This window comes from Nerophis lumbriciformis, linkage group LG05, assembly GCF_033978685.3.
Source record: "Nerophis lumbriciformis linkage group LG05, RoL_Nlum_v2.1, whole genome shotgun sequence".
NCBI lineage: Eukaryota > Metazoa > Chordata > Actinopteri > Syngnathiformes > Syngnathidae > Nerophis > Nerophis lumbriciformis.
Genome location: NC_084552.2, coordinates 47,884,339 through 47,897,265, shown reverse-complemented (window position 1 = coordinate 47,897,265; position 12,927 = coordinate 47,884,339). Strand labels below are relative to the sequence as shown.

Here is a 12,927-nt window from a genome sequence, read left to right as displayed (position 1 = left end):
TTCATGCAAAATGATTGGGTTAAAACACGTTGACTGTGTCCCTGTGTGAGAAACACATCAGTATTTTACTACAGCTTCTCAAGACAGGGATATGCTTCAGAGTAGTCAGTGTACAGCTTGCACTGCAGTGTCAGATTTACTATCCATCGGAGTCAACACACAGTCAGGATTGTGTAAATAGCTGTTGCCACAAGTGATAACGTTGTCTTGCTCGATGGTATACTTGTACTATAAAAACAACAACTGTAAATGTTAGGCTGAAAAAAAATAAAACTATGTCACCAGAATTGTACTGTGAAAATAACAGTGTGTGGAGCGAGGTGTGGCCAGCGCTGCCTGCAGGAGCAAAGGTCACCGCCTCTGTCCATGGTGCTGAGGACAGAGCACCATCAGACAGGGGCGTGGCAGTGCTGACGGCAAGACACAGCTGGCAGGTGATTAGATTTCACTACCACGCCCCCGTCTGATGGTGCTCTGTCCTCAGCACCATGGACAGAGGCGGTGACTTTTGCTTCCGCAGGCAGCGCTGGCCACACCTCCCTCCACACCGTTTTTAAATTACAGTAATTCCATGTAAAAATATCTGTAAATGTTATGCTAAAATGCTGGCGACCAAACTGACAGGTTTCTTTTTTCTTTTTTTTTTTGACGGTAAAATCTACAGATTTTTTACAGTGCACTGTAAAAAAAAAAAATAATATATGTAAATTTTGTAGTAAACAACAGACAACCCAGTCACCATAGTTTTACTATAAAATATAGTACCTTTTCCCCATTCATAGTAATGCACTGTTAAAATAGCAACTGTAACTTTTAAGGTAAAAAAAAAATGGTAGATCAATCGCCAGAGTTGTACCATAAAATAACAGTGAAAGTGTTTTTAAATTTACAGTAATGCACTGTGAAAACTGCCGTAAAAAAAATTAATAAAACCTGACAGCTCAGTCACCAGTGTTGCCGTTTTTCAATTTACACTAATCAGAAATTTGACGTAAAAATACTGGCGACTGAGCTGACAGGTTGTTTTTTTTTACTGTAAAATCTACAGGGTTTTTTTTACAGTGCACTGTAAAAAAAGAAATTAAGTCATTTTCACAGTAAACAACTGACAACTCAGCCACCAAAATTTTACTGTAAAAATATAGTGCCATTTTTCCATTCATAGTAATGCACTGTTAAAAATAACAACTGTAAATTGTAAGGTAAAGAAGTCTAAGAATGTTCTGGTCATTGTCATCTCAGGGCGGTCCAGTTGCGATTGATTGAATGCCCTGAGGTAAGGTAAAGAAAAATGGCAGCCCCATCGCCAGAATTTTTATGTAAAAGAAAAAAAGTGGCAGCATTTTTAAATTTACAGCAATGCACTGTAAAAACTGATTTTATGTTTAAAAAAAACTTGCCGCTCAGTCGCCAGAATTTTGTTGTGTTACCCTTTAAATTTACATTAATACGATATAGAGTAAAAAAAATACTATGCATTTTATGGTCAAATTCTGGTAACTGAGCTGATAGTTGTTTTTTTACTGTAAAGTCTTCAGTTTTTTTTTTTACAGTACTCTGTAACACGGTAAAAAAAAAAAAAGTTATTTGCTTGAAATTTTCAGTAAAAAAAAAAAGGTACCGCTTTTTTCATTTTTACCAATGCATTGTACTAACAAGAACTATAGATTTCTACATAGAAAATAAAAAAAAACTGCCAGTTTATTTGGCAAAATTTTACTGTAAAATAACAATGGAACCGTTTTTAATTTTACAGTAATGCACTGTTAAAGCTGCAATAGATTTTACGGTAAAAAAAACAAAAACAAAAAACCTGGCAGCTCAGTCACCAGGATTTTACAGTGAAGATAATGGTGTTTCCATTTTTATATTAATAAAAAAATTGACATTAAAATACTGGCGACGGAGCTGACAGGGTTTTTTTTTACTGTAAACTCTACAGTTTTTTTTTGTTTTTTTTACAGTGCACACAATTATGTCGATTTCACAGTAAACAACTGACCAAATTTTACTGTAAAAAATAGATCTGTTTTTACATTCATAGTAATGCACTGTTAAAACAACAACTGTAAATTGTATGGTAAAGAAAAACGGCAGCTCAGCCATCAGAATTTTAACGTAAAAATAACAGATGTAGCGTTTTTAAATTTACAGTAATGTACTGTAAAACCTGCTGTAGATTTTACGGTAAAAAGCTGGCCGCTCAGTTGCCAGAATTTTGTTGTGTTACCGTTTAAATTGACATTAATTCGATGTATAGTAAAAACCATCGTCAATTTTTCCATAAAATTCTGGCAACTGAGCTGACAGGTTTTTTATTTTTATTTTTTTTACCGTAAAAATCTTAAGATTTTTTTTTACTGTGTTCTGTAACACGGTTAAAAAAAGGAATTTGCCAAAATGTCACAGTAAAACAAAGGTACTGTTTTTTTTTTCAATTTACAGTAATGTACTGCAGTTACAACAACCAAAAATGTTATGGTAAAAAACAAACACAAAAACTGTCAGCTCAGTCGGCAACATTTTACTGTAAAAAAAACAGTGGAACCGGTTTAAATTTTACAATATATTTTTACGTACATTTTTTTACGATAAAATTCTGCTGACCGAATTGACGTGTTTGTCTGTGCCGTAAAATCTAGATTCTGTTTAATGTTGCAGTGCACTGTAAAAAAAAAAAAAATCGTGAGTTGATTATTCAGTAATCAAATGGAAACTCATTAGCTCATTTTGTTACCCTAAAAATAACAGTGATTACCGTATTTTTCGGAGTATAAGTCGCACCGGAGTATAAGTCGCACCTGCCGAAAATGCATAATAAATAAGGAAAAAAAAATATATAAATCGCACTGGAGCCCGGCCAAACTATGAAAAAAACTGCGACTTATAGTCCGAAAAATACGGTATTTGTTTTTTATTTACAGTTATTTGATGAAAAAAAACCACACATTTTGGCAAGTGACCTGCCAGTTTTTTTATTGTATTTTTTTATATTTATATTTTTTCAGTAAATGTCAGTACACAGCAGCACACGTCAGTACACAGCAGTACGCGCGACGCTTCCTTTGATTCCGATGCTATCTGTGTGATTTCCTCTCGTCATCCAATACCAGGAGATCACAGGCAGAATCACGCGGCGAGATCGCAGGGGAACATACATTGTGAAGATGAATGAGTTCAGTGTTCTCACGTATTTATGTGTATGTTCCTGATATGAATCTATAGTCTTGCGTGACAACCAATATCAATCCTTTTATGAACATCTTTATCAGGCTGATGGAGCTTCCGCTTGCTGGACCCGCTTGGGTCAGATGGTGACATCAGCCTGACAGCCCCGTTTACCTCTGACCACGTAGACACACCTTATTACCACATGATATATCATACAGGAATGAGAGATGGCATCGCTTTGTTTAGTGTCGAGCTGACTTGGTGGTGTCGAATCTTTTAACACAAACAAATTCAAAGTGACCAATTTCATGTCCTTAAAAACAGCTGAGAACTGTCTAATAGAGGATCTTTGACTTGTGCTTCTGCTTTACATTCTTATAAACAGCACTTTCCCCGTTGCATAGAGGACCTTCGACAAGTGTTTTTGCAGTAGGTCTTCAAAAACAGCAGAGCAGCTCTGTTGTATTGGCAATCTTTAACTGGTGTTGTTGTAGTTAGTCGTCAAAAACAGCAGAGTATCCTTGTTGTATTGACAATATGTCACTTTTTTGTAGTCAATCTCAAAAACAGCAGAGCACTTCTGTAATATTGGCAATATTTAACGAGTGTTTCTGTAGTTGATTATTGAAAACATCAGAGCACTCCTGTCATACAGAAGATTTTTGACTAGTGTCTTTGCAGTAGATCCTCAAAAACAGTGTAGCACTTCAGTTACATGTAGTATATTGCCAAAATTGAGTGTGTTTGCTGTAAAAACGTCAGAGCACTCCAGTCGTGTTGACAATCTTCAACTAGTGGTTATGAGGTTGATCCCAAAAACAGCAGAACTCTCTGGTCATACAAAGGATATTGACTCATGGTTATGCAGTAGATCCTCGAAAGTATTAGAGCAGTCCTGTTGTATTGACAATCTTTAGTATTTTTGTAGTTGATCCTCAAAATGGTCGTCAAAAACAGCAGAGCATTCTTGTTGTATTGACAATATGTCACTTTTTTGTAGTTGATCCCAAAAACAGCAGAACTCTCTGGTCATACAAAGGACATTGAGTCATGGTTATGCAGTAGATCCTCGAAAGTATTAGAGCACTCCTGTTGTATTGACAATCTTTCGTATTTTTGTAGTTGATCCTCAAAATGGTCGTCAAAAACAGCAGAGCATTCTCGTTGTATTGACAATATGTCACTTTTTTGTAGTTGATCCCAAAAACAGCAGAACTCTCTGGTCATACAAAGGACATTGAGTCATGGTTATGCAGTAGATCCTCGAAAGTATTAGAGCACTCCTGTTGTATTGACAATCTTTCGTATTTTTGTAGTTGATCCTCAAAATGGTCGTCAAAAACAGCAGAGCATTCTCGTTGTATTGACAATGTGTCACTTTTTTGTAGTCAATCTCAAAAACAGCAGAGCACTTTTGTAATATTGGCAATATTTAACGAGTGTTTCTATAGTTGATTATCAAAAACAGCAGAGCACTCCTGTCGTACAGAAGATTTTTGACTAGTGTCTTTGCAGTAGATCTTCAAAAACAGTGTAGCACTTCAGTTACAATATATTGCCAATATTTAGTGTTTTTGCTGTAAAAACATCAGAGCACTCCGGTCATGTTGACAATCTTCGACTAGTGGTTTTGAGGTTGATCCCCAAAAACAGCAGAACTCTCTGGCCATACAAAGGATATTGACTCATGGTTATGCAGTAGATCCTTGAAAGTATTAGAGCACTCCTGTTGCATTGACAATCTTTAGTATTTTTGTAGTTGATCCTCAAAAACAGCAAAGCAGTCTTATTATATAGACAATCCTTAGTATTTTTGTATATTTGATTCCCAAAAACAGCAGAACACTTCTGTTGTATTGGCAATATTTAACGAGCGCTTCTGTAGTTGATCATCATTAACAGCAAGGCGCTTCTTTCATACAGACGATTCTTGACTCAAGTTTTTGCAGTAGATCCTCAAAAAGAGTAGAGCACTTTAGTTACAGTATATTGGCAATATTTAGTGTTTTTGCTGTAAAAACATCAGCACACTCCTGTTGTATTGACAATCTTCGACTAGTGATTTTGTGGTTGATCCCCAAAAACAACAGAACTCTCTGGTCAAACAAAGAATATTGACTCATGTTTATGCAGTAGATCATCAAAAGTATCAGAGCCCTCCTGTTGTATTGACAATCTTTAGTATTTTTGTAGTTGATCCTCAAAAACAGCAAAGCCCCTCTGTAATATTGGCAATATTTAACGGGTGTTTCTGTAGGTGATTGTCAAAAACAGCAGAGTGCTCCTGTCATACAGAGGATTTTTGACTCATTTAGTATGCAGTAGAGCCTCAAAAATAGCACACCACTCTCGTTGTATTAGCAATCTAGTGTGTTTGTGGTTGATTGTCAAAAACAGCAGCGCAGTCTTGTTGTATTGACGATATGTAACTAAATGTAACTAATATTTTTGTAGTTGATCTTCAAAGGCAGAAAAATACTCCTGTTGTATTGACAATATTTAGTATATTTGTAGTTGAGCCTCAAAAACAGAAGGTATGGTATATTGGCAATATTAAACAAGTGTTTCTGTAGTTGATCGTCAAAAACAGCAGAATGTTCCTGTCATACAGAGGATTTTTGACAAGAGCACTTCAGTTATATTGTCACTATTCAGTGTTTATTACCATAGGCCTTCAAAAACAGCAGAACACTTCTGTCGTAATGACTAGTGGTTTTGAGGTTAATCCCCAAAAACAGCAGAACTCTCTTGTCATACGAATGATATTTGTCTCATGTTTATCCAGCAGAGTGTCAAAAACAGCAGAGCGCTCCTTTATCTCTGCACAATATTTGGAACGTGTTTTTGTCGTCGATTCACAAAAAGAGCAGAACACTCCTGTCATATAGAGGATCTTTGACGAGTGCTTCTACAGTAGATCCACAAAAACAGCGGGTGAATCCTGTTCTTTTGACAATCTTTGACGAGCGTTGTCATTGATTTTCAAAAACAGCAGCGCACTCTTTTCAATAAGGATGTTTCACTAATGTTTTTGCTCTATATCCTTTAAAATAGGAGAGCGCTCATGTCACATACAGGATCTTTGACGAGCATTTTTGCATTTTGTCAGACAGAGGATATTTGACTAGTGTTAACAGACGTTATTACTTGCCTCGACCTGTCAAGCCGTATTAGCTTTTTTTTGGTGTGAAGCTAACTTGTTGCTGTTTTTGTACGCTTGAAGATACACTATCTTGCCAAAAGTATTTGGCCACCTGCCTTGACTCACATATGAACTTGAAGTGCCATCCCATTCCTAACCCATAGGGTTCAATGTGATGTCAGTCCACCTTTTGCAGCTATTACAGCTTCAACTCTTCTGGGAAGGCTGTCCACAAGGTTGCGGAGTGTGTTTATAGGAATGTTCAAAGCGCATTGGTGAGGTCACACATTGATGTTGGTCGAGAAGGCCTGGCTCTCAGTCTCCATTCTAATTCATCCCAAAGGTGTTCTATCAGCTTCAGGTCAGGACTCTGTGCAGGCCAGTCAAGTTCATCCACACCAGACTCTGTCGTCCATGTCTTTATAGACCTTTCTTTGTGCACTGGTGCACACTCATTTTGGAAGAGGAAGGAGCTCGCTCCAAACTGTTCCCACAAGGTTGGGAGCATGGAATTGTCCAAAATGTTTTGGTATCCTGGAGCATTCAAAGTTCCTTTCACTGGAACTAAAGGGCCAAGCCCAACTCCTGAAAAACAACCCCACACCATAATTCCTCCTCCACCAAATTTCACTCTCGGCACAATGCAGTCCGAAATGTAGCGTTCTCCTGGCAACCTCCAATCCCAGACTGGTCCATCAGATTGCCAGATGGAAAAGCATGATTCATCACTCCAGAGAAGGTGTCTCCACTGCTCTAGAGTCCAGTGGCGACGTGCTTTCCCACGCTTTGCATTGGACTTGGTGATGTATGGCTTAGATGCAGATGCTCGGCCATGGAAACCCATTCCATGAAGCTCTCTGCGTACTGTACGTGGGCTAATTGGAAGGTCACATGAAGTTTAGAGCTCTGTAGCAACTGACTGTGCAGAAAGTCTTTGCGCTATGCGCTTCAGCATCCGCTGAGCCCTCTCTGTCAGTTTACATGGCCTACCACTTGGTGGCTGAGTTGCTGTTGTTCCCAAACTCTTCCCTTTTCTTACAATAAAGCCGACAGTTGACTTTGGAATGTTTAGGAGCGAGGAAATTTCACGACTGGATTTGTCGCACAGGTGGCATCCTATGACAGTTCCACGCTGGAAATCACTGAAAGCGGTCCATTCTTTCACAAATGTTTGTAGAAACATTCTCCATGCCCAAGTGCTTGATTTTATACACCTGTGGCCAGGCCAAGTGATTAGGACACCTGATTCTGATCATTTGGATGGGTGGCCAAATACTTTTGGCAATATAGTGTACATTAAAGTGTCGGCATTAGCTGTGGTCCTCCACATGTCAGTGACATTAGTGGTCACGCTGTCGTCCTGCGGGCGTAACCTGGACCGACATGTTCCTGATTTGGTCACCAGTGTGACTATGACCACGTCATTGCTAATTCATCGGAGCGAGGAGTGAGGCAGGCGTGGACGGCGAGGTTGGCGAGGGACTTGTAAGGAGAAAAGGAAGAAGTAGGACAAGTGGATATTGATTTTTCAAGTGCGAATGAATTTTTGGGGGGACGCTCTCCTTGTACCTTCAGCCTCTCTGTTTTTTTTCCACCCTCTCCATCTGTAGTCTTTACAGCGCTGGCGCTCCAAGTCCTTGTTGCCATGGCAACACAGGGTTATCCCAGCCATGCAACGGGGAGACGGGGCGAGGACCGTCCAGAGGGACACGTTGCTTTGGTTTGGTTTCATCCTGGGACCGGAGTGGCATCCTAAAAGATTCCTAGCCGCCTCCTTGGTTGCGCTTTTAAACCTTCTTTGGGGAAGAAACATGGAGGTGCTCTAATGTCTGCCATTGCACTCGGATTGTTCTTCTTGTGATGCGTGACGTGCATGAAAAGTTGCTTCTCAGTCGAAGCAAGACGACTGTTTGCTCCCGCATATGTGTGAATAAAAAGCAGCTGAAGGCAAAGCTTATTAGCGCCAACAAAAGAGGGAGGGGTGCTAATCAGATGGCATTTTAGGCACGTGTTGTTGTGGCAATATGTGCTTTCAGTCAGAAATACTCCACTCGATAAACAACACATTCATTAGCCTGCTAGGCAAAAGACGAGATGACCAAAACGCAGACTTCTCATTTCCTGGTGGAGACCAAGCTAAGTGTTTTATTAAGCAGCCTGGTGGATTCAGATCTGAGGCTGGTTTTATCCATGTTCTTTAGTGTTTGGAGTATTGTGTCAGTCTTAGACTTTTTAGACTTAGACTTCCTTTTATTGTCATTCAAATTTTAACTTTACAGTACAGCATACTTGCCAACCCTCCCGGACTTTCCGGGAGACTCACGAAATTCAGCGCCTCTCCCGAAAACCTCCCGGGACAAATTTTCTCCGAAAATCTCCCGAAATTCAGGCGGACTCAGGTCCACGCGGACCTGAGTCCGCTAACCCACAATATAAAAAGTGTACCTGCCCAATAACGTTAGAACTGTAGAATGATAGAGGGCGAGTTCTTGGTTTCTTATGTGGGTTTATTGTTAGACAGTTTCATTAACGTCCTCCCAGTGTGGTAACAACACACAACAACAGCAGTCATGTTTTATTCTACCGTAAAGCAGTTTGTCTGCCGTAAACAGCAATGTTGTGACACTCTTAAACAGGACAATACTGCACTTTTGTGCGTGCCACACAGCAATGCATCATCAGAGAGGGTGTTCAGCATGGTTAGAAAAATAGTGACAGAGAATAGAACAAGGATGGACAATTCAACCCTTAACTCAACAATGAGTAGATGAGTGCTATGTGTGTGTATATGTGTAAATAAATGAACACTGAAATTCAAATATTTATTTTATACATATATATATATATATATATATATATATATATATATATATATATATATATATATATATATATATATATATATATATATATATATATATATATAATAAAATAAATATACATATATATATATATATATATATATATAATAAAATAAATATACATTTATAGCTAGAATTCACTGAAAGTCAAGTATTTCTTATATATATATATAATACATATATATATATATATATATATATATATATATATATATATATATATATATATATATATATATATATATATATATGAAATACTTGACTTAGTATTTCGTAAAATATATATATATATATATATATATATATATATATATATATATATGAAATACGTGACTTAGTATTTCGTCAAGTATTTCTTATATATATATATATATATATATATATATATATATATATATATATATATATATATATATATATATATATATATATATATATATATATATGAAATACTTGACTTGGTGAATTCTAGCTGTAAATATACTCCTCCCCTCTTAACCACGCCCCCGCCCCCGCCCCCCACCTCCCGAAATCGGAGGTCTCAAGGTTGGCAAGTATGCAGTACAGATAAGAACAACATTTCGTTGCAATAGCTCGTGGTGGTGCAGGATAAAAGAGCAACAATGTGCAGATATAAATAAATAGATTACTGTACAGATAAATATATTGCACTTGTACAATGCCCAATGTACTGATATAATCCACTTCAAGAAACTCTTCAAACTTAAAGTGTTTACAAAGTACAAAGAAGAAGAAACATGATAAACATTTTGAATTCATTTCATCCATCCATTCATTTTCTAGATAATATTACTTATCTCACCATATGAAATACAACTTATTTCACTAAATATTATTTATTTATTTTTATTTTTTTATTTTTTTATTCAATTTTATTGTTATTACTTATGGAGTATATTGTCAATAAATTGAGAACAGTTTTAGTTAAAGTTAAGTTAAAGTACCAATTATTGTCACACACACACTAGGTGTGGCGAAATTTGTCCTCTGCATTTGACCCATCCCCTTGTTCCACCCCCTGGGAGGTGAGGGGAGCAGTGGGCAGCAGCGGTGCTGCGCCCGGGAATCATTTTTGGTGATTTAACCCCCAATTCCAACCCTTGATGCTGAGTGCCAAACAGGGAGGTAACGGGTCCCATTTTTTTAATAGTCTTTGGTATGACTCGGCTGGGGTTTGAACTCACAACCTACCGATCTCAGGCAACTGCTATGTAAAAGAAAAGTGGTAGGTGTCATAGCGGGTGGGGTTTTCGCAGCTTACTGCGAGGTTTGTTCTCCCAGGACGCAAACGAACTATTCCGGACAGGACTTGAAGGTAGGAACATGATTTAATCTCTACTCTCAAATAGGTACAAACAAAAAGGCGCACAAGGCGAAGGCACAACTTAGCGCAGGAAACAAAAGCTAACACTTAGCATGGACTATGGACAGGGCAAAAACTCACTAACTGTGGCATGAACAAACAAACAAAACTTACTTGGCAAAAAACAACTAACACTTACGTGGACAGGGCATGAATCAAACAGCATGAACTAAGCATGAAACAAGCAATCGCATGACACAAGCAATGACGCCAGGACGACTAACTGGCAAAGACAGGCTTAAATAATAGTCTCTTGATTAGAGCAAGTGCGTGTCCCAAACACATGAGGCAGGTAAAACTAATAGGTCGCCATGGAAACTAAACAAGGGTGTACAAAAACAGGAACTAGTGGAGTCTTAAACTAACAGAAAATAACAAAAAACATGATCCAGACCACAGATCATGACAGTAGGATTAAATAAGCTCTGCTTCTTCCTACTCGCTTTCGAACATGTCGAATAGAGAAACTGGAAATTGTGATTTATCATCAACTCCTGCCGTACATAACTGTACGGCAGGCAATTACAATTGCATGCTAAGTATTTTATACAATACTTGCAAATGGTACTCAGAATTGAAAACAGGATATAAAACCTTGACAGCACAGTTGTTATCAGTTAAATGTTAAAATAAACATTTTAGATTCTAGTTAGTTTTATTTAGCCTCATTATAATGCCGCAACTTGTGACCTGTGACTTGTGTGGGTAGTATTTACTGTGGTACATTTACTTAAGTAACGTTTTGGATAGAGATGTCCGATAATATCGGTAGGCCGATATTATCGGCTGATAAATGCGTTAAAATGTAGTATTGGAAATTATCGGTATCGTTTTTTTTATTATCAGTATCGGGTTTTTTTTTTTTGTTTTTTTTTAATTATTAAATCAACATAAAAAACACAAGATACACACTTCTGTTTGCACAAGTAAACAGGATGCAAGGCTGCTTGTATCGGACATTGTATCACAGGTTTTACGTGCAAGCCGATATCATCCCATACTTGTTTTTTTGCTTATATCACATTGATATCAATATAGGATCAGGACAGCCCTACTATTTTTAAGAGTCTGAAATGAATTAACATTAGAGATGTCCGATAATATCGGCCTGCCGATATTATCGGCCGATAAATGCGTTAAAATGTAATATCGAAAATTATCGGTATCGTTTTTTGGGTTGTTTTCTTTGGGGTTTTTTTATTAAATCAACATATAAAACACAAGATACACTCACAATTAGTGCACCAACCCAAAAAACCTCCCTCCCCCATTTACACTCATTCACACTCAATCACACAAAAGGGTTGTTTCTTTCTGTTATTAATATTCTGGTTCCTACATTATATATCAATATATATCAATACAGTCTGCAAGGGATACAGTCCGTAAGCACACATGATTGTGCGTGCTGCTGGTCCACTAATAGTACTAACCTTTAACAGTTAATTTTACTAATTTTCATTAATTACTAGTTTCTATGAAACTGTTTTTATATTGTTTTACTTTCTAAGAAAATGTTTTTAATTTATTTATCTTATTTTATTATTATTTTTAAAAAGTACCTTATCTTCACCATACCTGGTTGTCCAAATTAGGCATAATAATGTGTTAATTCCATGACAGCATATATCGGTTGATATCGGTATCGGTTGATATCGGTATCGGTAATTAAAGAGTTGGACAATATCGGGATATCGGCAAAAAGCCATTATCGGACATCTCTAGTTTTGGATCATTTGTGTGGGTTTGGATAGTTTTTAGTGATCTTTATAGGCGAAATAGATGAATCTCTTTCACCTGCATTGCTAGCCACCTCACAATAACAGTTTTTCACTCCTTAGAATGCACAGTAAAGGGAAAGACGTGTGTTTTGTCTCTCATATGGATTGTAAATGATAGAATAGTTAAGAAGTCGTTAATATGAAATATGTCTTTGTGTCATTGATTTGGGCTAGTAATGTCCCATGGTGGATGTTTCATATGTGTGCATGGTGAGAATCCTAAGAATGAACCCCGCAAAGTGAGCTAGACTGGATAATTCCACAGTAATTAGTGTTCTATGTAATCAGTGTTTATTTTGCTCCGTCTTCGTCGTTCGGCACAACAGGCAAAACAACAGCCAGCGTGCGTCTGTTTCCCTCCTCTAATTACAAACATATCCAATTATTACACTTTTTTTCGGCGGGCGGAATGCAAAGCAAGCGCTGAATGTGGAAAATACCGTATGAATAATTAGTCACACCGCTCAGCTCCGGGCCTCGGAGGCGAACATGTCGGACGAGAGGGACCGCGGAACATAGGCGAGGGGGCGAAGAGAATCAACAGCCTTGTTGCTGATGGCTGCTGTCATTGTAAAGCTCTAGTGACAG

The 12,927-nt window shown here is 37.6% G+C and overlaps 1 protein-coding gene across 1 annotated transcript in view; it reads left to right on the top strand.

The window, feature by feature from the left end:
* Positions 1–12,927, top strand: part of plxna4 (plexin A4) — a 381,909-nt gene that overhangs the window by 240,157 nt on the left and 128,825 nt on the right. The window lies entirely within an intron of this gene.